Genomic DNA, 19,439 nt, shown 5'->3' with positions numbered 1-19,439 from the left:
ATTCATATAGATTTATTTCTTTTTCTTTGCCTTATTGCAGTGGCTAGAATTTCTAGTCCTAACTTGAGTAAGAGTGATGAGACTGTGCATCTTTGCCTTATTTCTGATCTAGCGAAAAAGCATATAGTTTCTGACTGTTAAGTATGATCTTGGCTGAAATTTTTAAATTTTTATTTATTTTTTTGGTGGGATTTGGTTTCCTTCTATTGCCAATATTCTGAGAGTTATTGGCATGAATGATCTTGGAATTATCACATGATTTTGATGTATCAATGTTTTTCTTTTTTAGCCTGTTGATATGGTAAATTACATTGATTGTTTTTCCATCAGTGTTACATACTTGGAATAAATCCCACATGGTCATGGTACATAATTCATTTTGTATGTTGTACTTATTAATATTTTTGAAGATTTTGCGTCTGTGTTTAGGTGACATACTTCTCTGTATTCTTCTTTGTACTGTCCTCATCTTTTTCTTTTTTCTCTGCTGGTCATCCTAAAATGATGTGTGAGTGGTTTCTCCTCATGGTGGGAACAGGTCATGACCAAGTAGTGTTTGTTCTTGTGCAGCTATCTGATGGGGTTCTCCAGCGAGACCGTCTGGATCTGGAGACTTCTGAAGAATGTTAACATTGTTAGTTCAGTTTCTTTATTGGTTGTAGGACTTTCCCAATTTTCTCTTTACTCTTTGGGTTTTCTTGGTTTTTTTGAGGAGTTGGCCTGTTTCTTCACAGTTGCTGAACTCATGAGCATCAAGTTGTCTGTTGGAATCCTTTGCTGTCTTTCCTGTGGCTCCAGGATCTGTGGTGACACCTCCTGTTTCTTTCTTTCTTTCTTTCTTTCTTTCTTTCTTTCTTTCTTTCTTTGACAGGCAGAGTAGACTGTGAGAGAGAGAGACAGAGAGAAAGGTCTTCCTTTTGCCATTGGTTCACCCTCCAATGGCCGCCGTGGCTGGTGCGCTGATCATATGGCAGGAGCCAGGTACTTATCCTGGTCTGGTCTCCCATGGGGTGCAGGGCCCAAGTACTTGGGCCATCCTCCACTGCACTCCCTGGCCACAGCAGAGAGCTGGCCTGGAAGGGGGGCAACCGGGACAGAATCCAGCTCCCCGACCGGGCCTAGAACCCGGTGTGCTGGCGCCGCAAGGCGGAGGATTAGCCTAGTGAGTCGCGGCACCGGCCGACACCTCCTGTTTCATTTCCCACATTGGTGAGTTATGTCTTAGCTCTTTATACATTTGTTACTTTGGCTAGAATGCTGTCAACTTTTTTGTTTTCCAGAGAAACCGCTGTGTATGTCATTGGTTTTCTCTATTTTCCCTGTTCTCAGTTTCCTTGAATGTTCCTCTTTATTATTTCTTCTGCTTACTTTGGTACCATTTTGTTGTTCTTCTGACTTCTTGAGTAGACACATAGATTGGTGATTTCAGACCTTTTCCTTCTTAAAAGTGAGAACTTAGATCTGTAAATTTCTCTGTCAGAGTTACTTTAGCTGCTTCTTATAGATTTTGTTATATTGTACGTTCCTTTTTTATTTCGTTCTATATGTTTTTATTTCCTTTCAGACTGCTGCTTGCACACGTGAATTACTTAGAAATGTGGTCTTTAATTTCTAAATGTTTAGAAGTTTTTCCTCTTGTCTTTCTGATGCTGAGTTTTAGCTAGGTTGCATTGTGGTTAGAGGAAATAGTTTGTATGATTTCAATTCTATTAAATTTGCTGAGATTTATTTTATTTCCCAGATGTCATCTGTCTGGGTGAATTTTATGTGGTGCTTGAAAAAAATATTTTATTTACTTGAAAGGGGGAGGGGGAAGGGAGAGAGAGAGAGAGAGAGAGAGAGGTTTTCTGTCCACTGGTTCACTCCAAAAATGCCTGGGGCAGGTCAAGAATGCAGTCTGAGTCTCCCATGTGGGTGGCAGCGATCTAAATACTTGAGCCACCTGCGGTCTCCCAGGCTGCACATTATCAGGAAGCTGGACTGGAAGTGAGGGAGCTCTTTGATATGGGATGCCAGTGTTCCAAACAGCTTCTTAACTGCAGAGCTAAACACCTGCCCCTTCTTCATCCTTTTTTTTTTTTTTAAAGATTTATTTATTTATTGGAAAGGTAGAGTTACAGAGAGGCAAAGAGAAAGAGAGAGTGTGTCTTCAATCTACTGGTTCACTCTCCAGATGGCCACAACAGCCGGAGCTGCGCCGATCTGAAGCCAGGAACCAGGAGCCTCCTCCAGGTCTCTCACTTGGGTGCAGGGGCCCAAGCACCTGGGTCATCCTCCATTGCTTTCTCAGGCCATAGCAGAGAGCCAGATCGGAAGTGGAGCAGCTGGGACTTGAACTGGTGCCCATATGGGATGCCGGCACTGCAGGCAGTGGCTTTCCCCACTGCACCACAGTGCGGGCCCCCTGCTTCATCCTTTTAAGTTTCTGTTGTTTGGTGAGCACACATTTAGAATAATTATTTTATCTATTTTTGTATTTCTAATAAATTGCCTAGCATATAATGTAGGCTTTCAGTAAATAGTCCCGGAATGACTTAGCAAGTCAAAATTAAATAAGTACATAAATGAAAGAGGAAATATTTCACTTTCTCAAGCTGTGCTTTTCTCCCTGGTTGTATAAATTATGCATCATATAGTTTTCAATTAAATTTTCTAAGTTCCATATTTATGCTTTTTATTGGTGATTTGATCATTTTTAGGTTTGAAAGGAACAAACATAGTAGAAAAAGCATAGACCTCCGAGTGTGCCAGACTTCTAAAAAATGTATTTGAGAGGCAAAAAGACAAAGAAAGAAAGAGAGAAAGGGAAAAATAGGGGTGGCAAGGCACAGAGAGAGAGAGAGCTCCCCATCTGCTGTTCACTCCCCAAATGCCCACAATGGCCAGGGCTAGTACAGGAATAAACCAGGATCTGGTGTGTCGATCCGAGTCTCCCACGGGAGTGGCTTGAACTATCACCTGCTGCCTCCAAGCTTTGCATCGGCTGAAAGGTGGAATCAGAAGGCAGAGCTGGGAACTGGAGTCAGGCATTCTGGTGTGGGATGCAGGTGTCTTCACCACCAGGCGAAATGCCTTACCTGAGCGAGACAGATTTGATTTTAAATATGAGCTCTGTGACTGAACAGATAATTTAGCTTCCTTCATTTTCAGCTTCTTAGTTTGGAAAATGGAAATGATGGTACTCTATTAATTAGGAAAGTGTTGGTGTCAAGTGACAGCACCGATCACTTATGCAGCGAGTGCTGGTTTGCTTAGCAGAAAAAAAAAAAACACGTAAAATAACTCACTTCAGATGTGGCTTCATCCAATTGAGGTTTGTTTTGTCACCAAAATCTAGTAAACTAGGTGTTTGTCTTTGCGAGTCTCTAAGTTTTCTGTCCCCTCCAGGCCAGTTTAATCCCCCTTAGTAGCACAACTGTGTTCCGTTGTTGTGGAATTCACCTGCTCTTCCTTTCCCACGCCAGGGTGGATTGGAAAGGCTCAGCATCTCTCCCGGTGACACTCCTGGGAGCTTGTTTCCCAGAAACACCCTGGACATTTTCTGGCTTTTCATTGGCTTCCATGGAATCCCATGACCTTCCCTGAGCCACTCACCATGGCCACTAAGATAGAGCAAGGGGTGGTGTCATTCCTGATCAGACAGCTTGGCTGAGAATAAGTGGTCTTTGTGGGTCTATGTGAGAAATTCGTTTGGGGAAGCCAAGAACCCCGATGGTTCTTGTCAATATTAGCTACATGTCAAAGTAAGTCTTGATATTTTAAGGGCGATTATTTGCAGAATCCAGTGATACTAATAAATGTCTCCGGAAACTTTTTTTTTTTTTTGACAGGCAGAGTGGACAGTGAGAGAGAGAGACAGAGAGAAAGGTCTTCCTTTGTCGTTGGTTCACCCTCCAATGGCTGCCGCGGCCGGCATGCTGCGGCCGGCGCACCACGCTGATCTGATGGCAGGAGCCAGGAGCTTCTCCTGGTCTCCCATGGGGTGCAGGGCCCAAGCACTTGGGCCATCCTCCACTGCACTCCCAGGCCACAGCAGAGAGCTGGCCTGGAAGAGGGGCAACCGGGACAGAATCTGGCGCCCCGACTGGGACTAGAACCCGGTGTGCTGGCGCCGCAAGGCGGAGGATTAGCCTAGTGAGCTGTGGCGCCGGACTCCGGAAACTTCTTAAAAGGGGAGTATCATAGGGATGCCTGCAAAACAAGAGCCATGAAGTTTTTATGAAAAATAACACTAACTTCTGAAGTTCAGGGAAGTCTAATTCCAGGGTACCCTTTACTGTTGTTTCCGCCTGTGGTCCAGCCTTTTCCAGGCTAAATGAGCTAGAAGAGGCTGGGCCACTCTAGCCTGAATCATTCTCTGTGTTATCTCCAAAGTAGAGTTCCTAATAGGATCGCATCACTGGTCTGCTCAGAGCCTCTGATGGCCCCTCTGGTCTATAGCAGTGTGCTTTTCCGTTCTCATGTTTCCTGTCAATCACATGGAGTGTTGTTAAACACGGTTTTGGTTTGATCATTTCTAATAAGTTTCCAAGTGATGCTGAAGTTGCTGTTCAGAGGACCACCCTTGGAGAAGCTAGGTCTAACTAGGACGAGGAACTAAAAACACGACAGAGATCCTCCGCAGTCTGACCTCACTCACACTGTGGCCTCATCATTCCGTTCAGCCTGCACCGTATCTTGCACCCTGCCTAAGTGCCCCAGCAGTCCTCCACTCCATTAATTATCAGTGTTCTCCTTTCACCTAGAAACTACATCTCCTCCACCACCTTCCTTTCCTGTTTTTACTATTGCCTAATTCTCTTCTAGTATTTTGTTGGAAAGTTTATTTGAAATTCTTTCTAGGTTCAGATAAGAGCTTTTCCTTAAAAAAAAAAAAACACACCATCAGATCTTTCTTGCCTCTCCCCTCCTATAGGGAGATAATTTTCTTGATAACAGAAAGAGTTGGTTTTGTTTTTAGTTTTTCTGTTAGTAAAAACAACAGAAGATCAGTTTATTACATGCTGTGTTAAAGACTGTCCATGCTTTATCTCACTCCATGGCAGTTAACCCTTACATGTGCCTTGTGGGGTAGACATTTGGTAATCAGGATTCCAGGTTGCAAGGGATAGAGTCCAGAGGTTCAATTCAATTGACCTTTTGAAAAAGAGACTGTTGTTGGTTAGTGTAACTGAAGAGTCTCGGGGTGGGTATGTCTATATGGCTCAACCCACAGACTGAATAAACAATATTCGCAGCATATTATCTGACAAAGCGTTCATGCCCAGATTATATAAAAAGTGCTAACATCTACAATGCAAATATAAAGCCCATTGAAATAGGCAGAAGGCGTGAACAGATACTCCTGAGAGAAAGTTTACAAATAGCTAATAAGCTGATGAGAAGATATTCAATATCATTAGTCATCAAGGAAATGTAGATTAAAACCACAAGGAGATACCATTCCACATCTACTAAAATGACAAAAACGAACCAATCAACAAAACAAAACTGGCAGAACAAGTGTTTGGATTTGTAGCAGCTGGCTGGAACATGCTGCTGCTTTCTGGGGGACATGTCCAGTGGTTCAACCACTTTGAAGAATTGTTTGCTAATTTCTTATGAAGTTAATCGCCAATTTAACCAATGACCCAGAAATTCCACTCCTAGATATTTACCCAAGAGAAATGTAGCTCTGTGTCCACAAGAAGACTTACACACAAATGCTCAGAGCAGCTTTATTCAGAATAGCCATAACCTGGTAACAACCCACATGGCCATCATCATGTGAACAGGTTCATAGACTGTTGTAGTGTATGTTCATACAATGCCATTTTGCTTAACAACAGCAACAAAAAGACAAGAAACTGACAAACATGACAGCTTAGAAATACTGTGTTGAGCAAAAGAGGCAGGCCCTAGAATGATAGCTGTGTATGATCGTTATTTAGGATGGCCATATGTAGTTATGTATGATATTTATGTAGGACAGCAAAATTACCTGTAGAAGTCATAGTTAAGTTTATACCCTCTTTGTACCATTAACATAAAACTTTGAGACTAAGTATTTAACACTGGGGCCTTTGGGGGATGCCCAAACTAATATACAAACCATAATACAAGAAATATAGAGACATATCCTCCTGTTGGTGTTCATGCCACAGCTGGCCTTGGCAATCCAGCCCAGGAATAATTCATTTGCTCGGTGAGTGAAATGTTCCTGGAGCGGTTAGAATTGCGATGTTTTTAGCATTGCACCTGACGCTGGTTGGGTCACGAAGGCTGTGCAGTGAGGTGCCTTGAATTCACGAGTACACTACCAAATAGCATGTGTGAAGCAAGTTGCTTGTTTTGCTGATGTGGACTAGGAAAGGAGAAGCGTGAGTTTGTCCTTTGCGAAGGAGGAAAGTCTGTCTGCTTTTTTTTTTTTTTTCCTGCATGAAGGGTTTTGGCATTTCCCTGCTTAAGCAGGACCAGGTATTCCTCATTGTCAGAGAGTGGATTCCACCCAGGGTGGGGCAGGATCCAGGGGTTGTGGGGGCTTTGAGAATTTGGCGAGCCATCTTTGGGCCCATTTAAAAGAAAATTTAAAATAAGTTTAAAAATAAATATATGACCGTAGAGACAAGTTCTAGGGCCCATTCTGGGGCCTTTGCTGGACCCTGCAGGGCTAACCTGAAGCTTTGGCTTCACTGGCTTCCTGGCCAAGTTGCATCTGTGCTTAAGGATTTTCCCACAGTCCTTCCCATCTCTCCCAGTTCTTCCCTTTTGGGCACATTTCTCACCTCTCCACCGAGCTGCAGCTTCACGGAAATTCACCCTGCCCCTTGAATTTACTAAGCTAATGATTTTAACATCTATTTGCTACACCGTCTCCTTTTTTATAACAGATATTTTGTAGGACTTCTTGAAATGAAATTCATAGATAATAGAACCAATCTTCATGTATAATTAAAAATCAATATAATGACCTAATTGTAATATTAAGGAGAAATAAAATGAAAGGAATTTATTATAAAATAATACATGCACCAGTATGAAATGCTTGGTCATGATGATACCCAAAAGCCAAATGTGTACCCATCATTCACTAACCCCTCCCCTGGTTCCTTCAGTGTTGCGAAGCTGCCATGAGACCATTTCCAACTCTATAACCTGTACCCTATGTCTTTGTTCGAGGCTGTATTCACACCACTGTCCTGTCTTCTGAAATCCTCCGGCTCCAAGGCTCAGTGACCCTCTTCTCACCCTTGTGGAAGCTTCCATTGTCAGCTGACTGCTCCAGAGGGGATCGATACCTCTGTCGTCTGTGTCTCTGACACCCACACAGGCTGTGGTTTGCCCTAGATGCACCACATCATTCCTGCTAATGTCTGATCTGATTAATAGTATTCATTGTATGTGTCCAAAGGTAGAGGTGAGGCAGGCAGAGAGAAGGCTAGGACTATCTCATTGTGTGATTCCAGAGAAGCGAGAGTGTGAGCTTGCATGTTGATCTCAGAGACGCTCCAGCGCAAAGCTCCAGTATGAGACTTAGCGCCTTCCTTTTCCAGACATGTGACAGCGGCCAAGTTACTGAACCTTCTTAAGCGTCAGTTTCCTCAACCGTAAAGTCTGGTTACTATCAGCACCTACCACACGAGGTTGTTCGCAGAGTGAAATGAGAGATGCTTGCAGGGATTGATACCTTCTAAGTGCTCAGTTAATGTGGCTGTGGCTTCAGAACATGACACTCCCAGATTCCGGGACTGAGAATGACAACCTTTCCCTGTGAAGGGCCCGGTGGCACACATTTCACATTGAAGGTCCTGCCCTCTGTGTTGTTGCTCCTCAGCTCTGCTGAGGTGTGAAAGCAGCCACGGACAATGTAGTGAGTGGACGTGTCTGTGTCGTGATGGAATTTTATCCACAAAGCAGGCAGCAGCCAGGATCTGTCTTTTAAAGGATCTGGTAACAGAGGAGCAGAGCTGCTGGAAGCCTGAGCTGTTGGTACAGATGACTTTTCTTTTAATAAAAATAGGATCCCATGTGCAATTGGCTCTGTGCTCTGTTTTCTTTTTGTTTACCAACATTGGCGGACGTATTTTAAGTAAATAACTGTATTTATATAGCTTTATTTCTGTTGCCTGTATTACTCATTCCTCAGTTACCTAGCCATGGCTCTGTGCTTGGAGATGTAGATCCAGTTTTCTTGTTGGGGTTCACGGTTACATCTCTGTGATGCAATCTACTTAATACTTTCTTTCCTCCAGACGGTATCAGGGCACTTCAAAAAGTTATCATGAAAAGATAAGCGTTTTGGCACAAAAATGTTGAAATCCATACATATGAGGAAAATGCATATTATTTTAAAAATGCGTGGCTTTCAACATTTTTGTATCAAAATAAGCTTATCTTTTAATTCTAATTTTTGTGAACTTTTGGAAAATGCATACTATGAGAAATAATGCATGGATTAAAAAAATTCTTTGCCAGAATAAACTCATCTTTTAATCCATTTTCCATGTACTTGTAAAAGCACCCCCAAACCATCTGCTGAAGACAGTAATTTGTGTGTACTGCTCAGCAACGATGCGGAACTTGGGGTCATAGAACCCTCGCTCTGACACTCACCGTGACACTTGGAGAAGTCAATCTGTCTTTTCCAGCCAAAGTTATCTCACCAGTAAATGTGAATCCGGATTGAATAGTTAGTGGCATACATGAGCTAAAGCTTGCAAAAGACTTCCTTTTGTTGTTTTTTTTTGTTGTTGTGTGTGTGTGTTTTTGGAAACCACATAGCAAGTGCTCCATGCTACAGACTGCTGCATGCAGAAATTCCAGAAATTTCTCTGTGGAAACCTTAACACCATGCGATGGTGTCAGGTGATGGGGCCCTTGGGAGGGTGGAATCCTCGTGAGTGAAGTTAGTGTTCTTGTAATGGGCTGAGGAGGCCAGGGCTCGTCTCTTTCACCAAGTGAGGGAGGACAGAGTTGGAAGGTATCCATCCATAAACCAGAAAGTGGGCCTCACCACGCAGTGAAGCTGCCAGTCCCCCTACCCTGCCCCCAGCCTCCAGGACTGGGAGAAATAAATGCCTGTATTTAAAAGCCACTGAGATTTTTTTTTTTAAAAAAGATTTTAGTTATTTGAGAGGTAGAGTTACAGACAGTGAGAGGCAGAGAGAGAGAAAAGTCTTTCATCCGCTGGTTCACTCCCCAAATGGCAGCAACGGCTAGAGCTGAGCTGATCCAAAGCCAGGAACCAAGAGCTTCCTCTAGGTCTTCCACGCAGGTGCAAGGGCCCAACGACTTGGGGGCTATCTTCTACTGATTTTCCAGGCCATAGCAGAGAGCTGGATTGGAAGAGGGGCAGCTGGGACTCGAACCAGAACCCATGTGGGATGCCGGTGCTGGAGGCAGAGGATTAACCCACTGTGCCACAGTGCCAGCCTCAAAAGCTACTGAGTTTATGGTATTTTGTTATAGGACCCCAAACAGTAAAAAGTCACTAGGGTGGCAAAACATCTCTTTGGCTTAGAATGACGGTTACTTTCTTGTTGACCAAGGGGAGAATGTGCTCCTTTTCCATGAGTGATGTCAGTTCTATAGCAAGAGGCAGGAGTAGGCAGTGCTGTTCTGAAGAACTTTGATAAGGAACTGGGAACGTTAGAAAATGAAAGCAAGTGGGAAAAGAAAGCACCTGTATTTCTGGGTGCCTGTATTTAGTTACCAAGTAATACTGCAAAGATATTTTTTTAAAAGGTTCATGTATTTAGAAGAGAGAGAGATAGATACAGGGAGAGAGAGAGAGAGAGAGAGAGAGAGAGAGAGAGAGAGAGAGAGAGAAATATTGATCTCCAGTCTGGTGGGTTACTCCCTATACAGCTGCAGTAGCCTTAGAGCTGGGCTAGGCTGGAGCCAGGATCCAGGAACTCCACCTGGGTCTCCCATGTGGGTGGCAGGGGCCCAATTAATTTGGGCTTTCCGCTGCATTTGCAAGCACCTTAGCAGGGAACTGGGTTGGAAATGGAGCAGCCAGGACAGGAGCTGGCACTCCAATTTGGGATCCAATGTTGCAAGGGGTGGCTTAACCCACTGCACCACAGCGTTGGCCCTGCCAAAATTCTTAATATCATGCTTGATTGTTCACTTCAATCAGTTTCTTTTGATTTTTATTCTCAGCTTTTCCTTTTGATATCCAAATGTATTCTCAGGCATGATGACCCCTAAAGACAGAAGGGACAGATTCAGAGAGAGGCAAAGAAATGTCTGTGGTTAAACTGCCAGTGAGAAAGTTAATTTCAAGGAACTGAGCAGGCCGGCGCCGTGGCTCACTAGGCTAATCCTCCGCCTTGCGGCGCCGGCACACTGGGTTCTAGTCCCAGTCGGGGCACCGGATTCTGTCCCGGTTGCCCCTCTTCCTGGCCAGCTCTCTTCTGTGGCCAGGGAGTGCAGTGGAGGATGGCCCAAGTGCTTGGGCCCTGCACCCCATGGGAGACCAGGAGAAGTACCTGGCTCCTGCCATCGGATCAGCGCAGTGCGCTGGCCGCAGTGCGCTGGCCGCGGCAGCCATTGGAGGGTGAACCAACGGCAAAAGGAAGACCTTTCTCTCTGTCTCTCTCTCTCACTGTCCACTCTGCCTGTCAAAAAAAATTAAAAAAAAAAAAAAAAAGAAAAACTGATCCATTGGTGAGGGCCTCAGAACCTGGAACCCCAGAAGGCTGGGGAGAACCATGATGGATGCACACAAGGATGTGTACGATGTGTTGTTGCGTAGGACATTCAGGCAAGTTTTCCCAGGTGATGTTTCAAACCACAAAAGGGTCTTGATTCCCCCCATGGCCCTGAGCAGTTTGTCTTGAAACTTCTGTGGTCTGCAGAAGGTAGCTTTCTGTAGATGAAATGCACTGAGAGATGACAGATACCCCCCACCCCCCGGAAAGTTCTGTGCCCATTCTTTCCTAATTCAGCAGGATTGTTGGGCTTGCTTCTGCCTGCGGAGTCACGCGTGGCCTGTCTTCTTTGTGCTGGAGGTTCCAGGGTTATTAATCCCCAGCATCCAGCCATCACTCATGGAGCTGTGGTCCTGGGCGAAATTTCAACTCCACTAGACACATGCTCCCGGGGATGCTCTGGACGGGGGTGATTTGTCATTCACAAGACAAAGACTCTTTAATAACGGGAGAGACATTTTTCAGGCCCGCCATGGGACGGCTGTTTGTAGCAAAGCACAGGGGGCCAAGGATACAGTGTCCATCCATGTGTCTGCTCCTGGCCTGACACACTAAAGGGATGTCCATGGAGAAGGAGGAGCGTGAAGTATTTCCCTCCTTCCCCTGAATGTATAGATGCCTAGAAATGTACCATTCAGTGATCCTCATGTCAGAGAGGGGCAGTCAGGGTTCTAGGGTGGCCGACTGAGGGTGCTTCCAGACCACCCACGTCATCTTTCACCTGTTGACTCTTCACCTGCACAGGGTCCCTACAGTATAGGAATCTGGCTGGAGAAAGTGGTTTTGCTATTTAGCAGCCAAAGGCACTTGATCTGATTAAGACCACGCTTTGTCCTTGTCCCTTGTTTGTGTGACATGGGGTTCTTCTGACTGCTGTTTTGTCATACTCACGTGTCCTTCGATGAGTGGTCCCTAGGACCAATTCAGATTAGTGCAATACTGAATACACAGTGGGCTCATTTGAGGATTTTGCCTTCAAAAAGCGCCCATCAACATATAGACGTAGCACCAGGCTTTGAAAGACAGTCTGATTGCTGTGGCAAAACTGGAGGTTATAATTATTTTTGTACTCTCTTCAAAGATGATAAGCAAAAAATGCTTTCTTGTTAAATGCACACCTTTGAATTGTTTAGTGTTGCCATATCTTTCATTACCTATCTGATTATGACGTTGGCGTTTCTGGGGAATTGATCGCTCTTCTCACCTCCCGTGCCCATTCTTCTCTGATAGGTTTCCCTCTCGCTGAATTATGAGAACTCTTCACATAGTAATACTCCTAGCTGGGCATCTGATTGGTATGTTGCAATTTTCCCTCAACTGTCATTTTCTCTTTAAAGCTATTTATTAGCTTAGAGATGTTTTTGATTCTTATGGGAGGAAATCAACTCTGTCAATGTGCTTTCTGCGTAACTGCATTCTAAAAGGGCTTTCTCTCCCTGGCTGTCAGAACTGTGGAGCTTTGCGTACTTGAGGTTCCTTCTTTGGTTGGATGGATCTGATGCGTCGTGGTCTGGTTGGAAGCCGCTGCTGTGACTGGCTCCCCAACAGGAGTGAGCAGGTGCTTTGATGGGGTTGGGGAGGGGAGGCAGTCTTTCCTCAGCCTCACGACATTTCAGTTTCCACCAGGCTTTGGGCTCTGTGCAGGCACTGTTGACTTTTCTGTGTGCTCAAAACAAGCTAAACATGGTGGTATCGCTCACAGCTGCCACTCCAGGAATGTCACGTATTGATCCGAGTGGGCTATTCTGGGCATGCGTGCAGGTTGGAGAAATCTGGACAGGGAAGTAGAGGGCCTTTGGTGGTCAGGGTCCTGACACGCCTGGTTCTGGATTGGTTTGGAGCGGGAGATGAATACCTGTGAGGTCAGGAGGGCTTGACTAGGCGACTCCAGCTTCTGTCCTGTCTCACCTGTGTCTCCAGTGCTTGATCCTCCATATGGGGAATGGGGTGGGAAGCCGAGATGTTGGTCCCCTTGGATTCTTTTTGGCAAGGGCGTGCTGCATTCTGGCAATTCAGGCCCTCCGTTTCTTCTTCACAAATAGTTTTGGCCCTGCTATATTTAGGAAGGTTTCCTAGAAATTTGTACCAAACGGCTGGATGTGTTCCTTTCCAGAGAGTGGGTTTCTTTGGCCCAGGGAATTCTTTCTATTCAGGGATGCTCTTACACATTGTATTTTCTTTTTCCTGATTTCCCTCAGGGTCTGCATTTGCAGAGACATAAAAGTTTGAACTTTGCAAAGACAAAAGCAAGAGAAATACTCCTTGTTTCTCGCTGTCCATGACACCCTTTTGCTAAGATAATGACCGCTTGTCTGCCCCAAAGCAGGAAGGGCCACAGGTAAAAGGGAATGAAGGCATGAGGTAGGTAATTTATTACACAACTCTTCCCTGTCTTAATTTTTCTTTTAATTTTTTAGGATGATTCATTATTTATTGGATTTAAAGGACTTCAGGATGTCTTCTCCAAGACCACTCTTCTGTATTTGTTTACAAAGGTCTATCTTTTCAGTTTCAATTTAAATCAGAACATAATTAAGTTTGCATTTAGTCTCAAAAAATCAGAAAATTTGAGTTAAGTGATATCCAGGGGGCGGGGGATCAAGAGCGGATGAGCCTGAGCACAGAGTGGGGGCTCCTTGATGTTGTCTTGGCAACCTTGGGACACAGGGCTGGGTGTAGAGTGCAACTCCCTGACCTTGAGGTCAAGAGGACCCTGGTCCAGAGGTCTCTACAGGGAGGCACGAAAACAGAGAGGCCAGCTGATGAGGGAGCCTGACTCTGATAGACTCAGGATACCTCCAGGAGAACCAGGGCTTGACCTGCATGCTCCGTGTTTCTGTGTTCTATCTGCTGGACGGAGCCACATGTGTGGCACAGCACTCACAGTGCCTGCCCCGATGGCAATTCAGAGGTTTTGTGTACCTAGAGTGCTGGCCATATTCTAGCACCCCAGGGATCAGTAGTGCGACATGCTGATGACTTCAGTCTATTTTGTCATGGAGATGACTGCCAACCCGTGCATGGTACCCAAGTGGCCATTAGTTCTAGACCTGTTTCTTGTGTTTGGTGTTTCACATGTGGATGAGTGTTATGGGCTAGACTTTTTCTCTCCCAAAAACATATGTTGAAGTTCTAATCCCTAGCTCTGTGCACATAGCCTTATTAGAGATAGGGTCTTTGCAGATGTAATCAAATTAAGATGAGAACATAATGGTTTAGGTGAGCACTAATCTAGTAATTGGTGTCCATATAAGAAGTGGGAAATTTGGACATGGGCACACAGAAAGGGGAATGCCATATGAAGACACAGAAGCAGAAGAGACACTTGGTGAATGTCACGTGATAATAGATGCAGAATTGTAGTGATGCATCTACAAGAAAGGAAAAGCCAGGCATCACCAGTAAATACCCTAAGTTAGGAAGAGACCAGGAGGGTCCTCCCATAAGGACTTTAGAAAGAAAGTGCTCCAGAATTATGCAACAGGAAGTCCCTGTTGTTACAAGTTGCCAGATTGTCATACTTTGTTATGGAGCCCCTGGAAAGTTAATGCCTTGAGATTTTTCTAGTTCCACAGATAGTGCAATGGGTGTGGTGATAGCGTAGCCATTGATTGTATACCTGCAGGCCAAGCTGAGGATCCTGGTGTCCCAGATCTTGGTTGTCTGGTAGGAGCTGCTGCTAATATTGCTGTGAACCACTACCAGGTCCTGTGTCTATTTTTTTGAGGCTGCTCAATTCCTTTCCTTTACTCCATGTTGGTATTCATGATGTTTTCCAACCTGTTGGCCTTTGGAAGCCACTCAAGAGCATGCTGTATGCAAAGAGTGGTGTGAAAATTTGATTGTCACGAGTGTGAACTGTGTTTACCTTCTTCAAAGTCTAAACTAAACCGGAGAATATTGGCTTAGTTTGCAGAGCAGCTCTGGAGCTTGGTCTCTGGGTTCAGATTTCCAACATGTTGTTATTGTAGCCTTTTAGTACATTCTGTCACCTTTAAGGAGTAAATGAGTCTCTTTTTTGATTTTAGTACAGCCACTAAACAGTAGGCCTCTCATTGAATAGTGATAACAGATGGTGCCTTGGTACCCTGCCAAGGATCCCTTATTAATTTATTTATTAGAGATTGATTTTATTTTGTTTGAAAGGCAGAGTTACAGAGAGAGAAAGAGAGAGAAAGACAGAGAAAAAGATCTTCCATCTTGTGGTTCACTCTCTAAATGGCCACAATGGTCAGGGCTGGGCCAGACTGAAGCCAGGAGCCAGGAACTCCGTTCTGGTCTCCCATGTGAATGCAGGGGCCAAGGGACTTAGGCCATACTCTGCTGCTTTTCTAGGTGTGTTAGCAGGGAGCTGGATCAGAAGTAGAGCATCTGGGACTCAAACCAGCACAATATGGAATGGTGGCATTGCAGGTGGTGGCTTTACCCACTACACCACATCACCTAGTCCCCCTTGCCCTTTAAAATCTTGGGATTGTGGGATCTTCCCATGTAGGCTGGTGTTAGCAGGTGTCACTTTACAATTAAGCCTAAGCACATCCCACAACAGTTCCACGAGGTCCTTGCTGAACTTGCTTGGGGTCCCATCTAATAGGACACTGTTGAGGTCTAGATCGTTCTTCAGATGGATTATCTTTTCCAAGAGCTTGCTCAGCATGGAACTCAGAAAGGCCATCCCTTTCTCCTCCTTGGCCTGTGTCATGTGCATCTTGTAGAAATGACTGTTTATGTCTCTGTGCTGTAGAATCTCCTTCAGGTTTCAAAGCATGGTGCCAGGTGCCTCTTGTGGCTTTCCTGGCTCTTTGGTAACTTGCATCCATTCTTGGAGGGGGACACCTACTGAGCCTGATGACCTTTAGGTGGATCTCAAAGTGCACCTAAGGAGAGGTGGGAGTTGGGTGATGTTGCACCTGCCTCTGTAGTCCTTCCAGGCACTGAGCTTGATGGAGAAGGGACACATATCTGGTTGACCTCCCTAGCCACGCCCACAGTGGATGATGAGCTCCTCTGTCTGATGTCCATCATGATGTTCTACATCACTATTGTCAGCCTGGTTTAGCCCTGAGACCTATCTCTGACTCAAAGAATATCCTCTCCTGTCTATACTGGTGACCACCAGGTTCCTGAATATTCTGTTACCCAGTTGACTGTGTAGCTTCACTGATGGTTGCATAGCACACACCAGAGGCTCTTCCTCCTCCTTGGGGTTCAAGGGCATGCATGTTGGATTTGGAGTTAATGGGAGTGGACTAAGCTGGTTACCCTCCTCTGGTGGTGAGGAGCTAGGGGAAGAGGGCATCCTGCAATGACTCTTGCATGCATGGGTCCCTTGGTTCTCATGATGGTGATGGCTGGGGGCTGAAAACTTGTTTCCATGGTGATGATTTCTGAGCCGGGGGACAGGTGGTTCCTTCCTAGAGCAGTTGTTGTAGTGGGATTTCTTGCTCACGTTCATGCTCCAGAGGGCATCCTCCTCCCTGTATAACCATCCCAGAATAGTTCCTCTCATCTGCCTTCACCCTGGGTTCCCTCTGTGTCTTGTGGCGAGGGACCTGTACTTTATTTGAACAGATGAAGCATTTCCTTTATAGTGTCAGCTTCTGCAATGTAGATCAGTGGAAGCAGTGCCAGCAACCTCATCAGTTTTGTGCTAAACAACTCGTTCTGGCCTCTTCATGTGGCACTGAACTTACTTTATTCTCTGGAGGGCTCATCAAGCACAGCCTGCATCAGAGTATTCGCGTTTAGGGATCAAAATCATTTTTAAAAACTTCTTTAAATATCTACCAGAAAAAGGACTGTACTCATTTCTTCTCCCTTGTCTGCAAAATCTGTGACACACTATTATTTTATATGTTTAGGTCAAAAGTGCTTCTGATTGAAATTTGCATAGAATCATGCATATCTGTGATGTTCCATGTATGTGCCAGGCAATTGCAATGGTGCTCATTACAGTAGCTCTGATTACATTCGTTTTACAGGAAAACCAGTGGCGGTCGCCTTTTTAAATGCTTATGGAAATAAGCCGAGTGAGGTACAATGGCTGAAAACAGAGGGGAGAAGATTCTAACAAGGCCGAGGGTCTCTGGATGCTGGGAGCAGAGGATGAATGAAAAGCAGGGCGTGATGGAGACAAAGAAGTATGAACAGATAAAATAATAGGTGTAGCAGTAGAAAGTTGAAGGTGTTTGCTTCCCGTATCCCTTATTTGAATGTGATTCAGAGGTAAGAGCATCATTAAAAGGGAAGGGAAGTAGAGTGAGGGACTTTTGGAGAGATGTGGAGGTTGGAAAATATTCAGAACACTCATGGAGGGGAGTGGAAAGTGGAAGTTGCCCAGAGAACAGGTCCAAGGGTGCAGGCAGGGTTGGTGATCATACATTTATTGTTAAACCGTTCTGCCGGGTCGTGTACTTTTCTCCCTCCATTGGAACTGCGTGCTCAGGGCAGTGCATGGTGCAGTAGTTTGCTGGGGCTGCCATCCGGGTACCACAGACTTGGTGGATTCTACAGCAGCAGGTTATTTTCCTGCAGGTCTGGAGGCTGGCAGCCCAGTGTCACGATATTGGTAGGATCGGTTTCTTCTGAGGACCTCTTTCCTTGGCTTGTGAAAGACTTTATATGGTCTTTCCTGTGGACACTTACCTGTCCTAATATTATCTGCTTAATTGGACACCATTCATAATGGATTAGGCTCTACCCCCAAAGAATTCATTGAGCCTTAATCATCTCCTAAAAAAAAAAATCATATCTTCAGATTTGACTGTCCTGGAGGTTAGGACTTCAACATGTGAATTTGGTGGGTGGGGGCATGGGGGGGCACAGTTTAGCCCATGAAACATGAAAAAGGGAAATATATAGTTCATTTACAGCTGGAATTTTCCTCTGGCAGGTGTAGCAAAATGGGAAAGGAGTCAGTTGGCAAGAATATTATCAAGGAAATTGGAAAGCATAAGGACCATAGATCAAGTGCACACAGCAGGGGGAATTGAGTGTACGGGAGTAGGGAGATCCTCAAAGGGAGGAAAGATAGTGTAGGAACCAGTGACAAAATGTCTTGATGAGATCAAAGGAGGCAGTCGCTGAATAGGCTGGTTGAAGGGATCGGAGGCTGTGGCTGGTGCCGGGTGGTTCCAATAATTATTTCGCAGGTGATTATAATGCCTTCCGAGATAAGTAATTTCCACGAGTGGATTTATCTCTTTGTAAAGCACAGACATGCTTGCCCTTCTTAAGCTTTCTAGAATGTGCCAGCTTTAACACAGGGGAGATCTGCAGTATTAGCTCCAAACTCAGTGAAAAGTAGCACTTGTTGGAATGCCATTATTTGCCAGTAATAGAAGATCATTCGAATCGTGTTAAGGGAAAAAAAAAAAAAAAGAAATGAAAGTCACTTTATCCGAAGGAAGGACTCCACGATATAAAATGGAGCTTGATAAGAAATAGGGCCGACTTCTTCAGGGGCTTGAACCGGAAATGGGCAGGCCAGCAGGAACAAAGAACTAGACCAAGTGTCAGCTGGTTTCTTGGAGCCACTTCATCTTTCCGTGTGCCAAGGCACACAGAAATCCATGTAGTCCTATGAAGTGGCTTTCTCCCTGTCCACGCAAGGGTGGAATCAGTCCCGCAATAGTGTCGCATCTTGCATGCCTTCTGTTGGGCAGTGAGCGGAGTGACATCGGATGTAGCCAAGTTCCACACCTACGGGTGTCTGGATGCGGGGCAGTTGGAGCCTGGGCAGCTACAACCTCTTCTGACGTGGATGGCATCGGTTGGCATAAGCTTCAGTTCCCAAAATCCCTTTGAAGGTTTTTTTCTACTTGTTAAACTTACTGTTAATTGTCGATGTGATAAACCTAAGAATGCATTCCTCACACAACAGCAAGCCTTTTGTTTGTCTCACAGTAGAACTCAGTCGTCTATTGAAGAGGTTGATGGGATTCAAAGTACCCCAAACCAAATTCTTAGGATGAGAATCACTGAAGGTACCACATGGAGGATATTCTGATTTCTCCTTTGTATCTTGGTGTCTCCAAGGCAGGGTAGGTGTGCAACAATGTGAGCAACAGCAACTTTTTTTTTTTTTGCCTGAGTTCATAAGAAAGACCAAGGGGGCCGGCACCGTGGTGCACTGGGTTAATCCTCCACCTGTGCCACTGGCATCCCATATGGGCGCTGGGTTCTAGTCCCGGCTGCTCTTCTTACAGTCCAGCTCTCTGCTGTGGCCCAGGAGGGCAGTGGAGGATGGCCCAAGTGCTTGGGCCCCTGCATCTGCATGGGAGACCAGGAGGAAGCACCTGGCTCCTGGCTTCGGATTGGTGCAGCGCCAGCCGTAGCAGCCATTTGGGGGGTGAACCAATGGAAGGAAGACCTTTCTCTCTGTCTCTCTCTCTCTCACTGTCTATAACTCTGTCAAATAAATAAATAAAAAAAAAAATCTTAAAAAAAAAAAAGAAAGACAGACCAAGGAGTGATGGATGAAGTCAGGTGATCTTTATTACTGACCAAGGACAAGTGGGGAATAGCTTAGTGCAAGACAAAAGGGCTCCACTGGCTGAACTCCAGAAAGAGACTGAGTTCCCTGCTGAGGCACAGTGACTTGATGGGATAAGCGTTCCTCCACGAGACAAGACTTCATTGCAAGAAGGAAGCAAGGAGAAGTCATACATCCTGCGGACAGCTTGCATCCTAGAGGAGAAAGGACATTTCGCCTCAGTGTGACAGTCATAGCAATCACCCCCTGTC

General features: G+C 45.2%; 1 protein-coding gene across 1 annotated transcript in view; it reads left to right on the top strand.

Annotated features, from left to right (window-relative positions):
* HS3ST4 (heparan sulfate-glucosamine 3-sulfotransferase 4) overlaps nucleotides 1–19,439 on the top strand; it is a 424,128-nt gene that overhangs the window by 123,654 nt on the left and 281,035 nt on the right. The window lies entirely within an intron of this gene.

This window comes from Oryctolagus cuniculus, chromosome 19, assembly GCF_051225735.1.
Source record: "Oryctolagus cuniculus isolate XC-2025 breed Fujian yellow rabbit chromosome 19, ASM5122573v1, whole genome shotgun sequence".
NCBI lineage: Eukaryota > Metazoa > Chordata > Mammalia > Lagomorpha > Leporidae > Oryctolagus > Oryctolagus cuniculus.
This window is presented reverse-complemented; position numbering and strand designations above follow the sequence as displayed.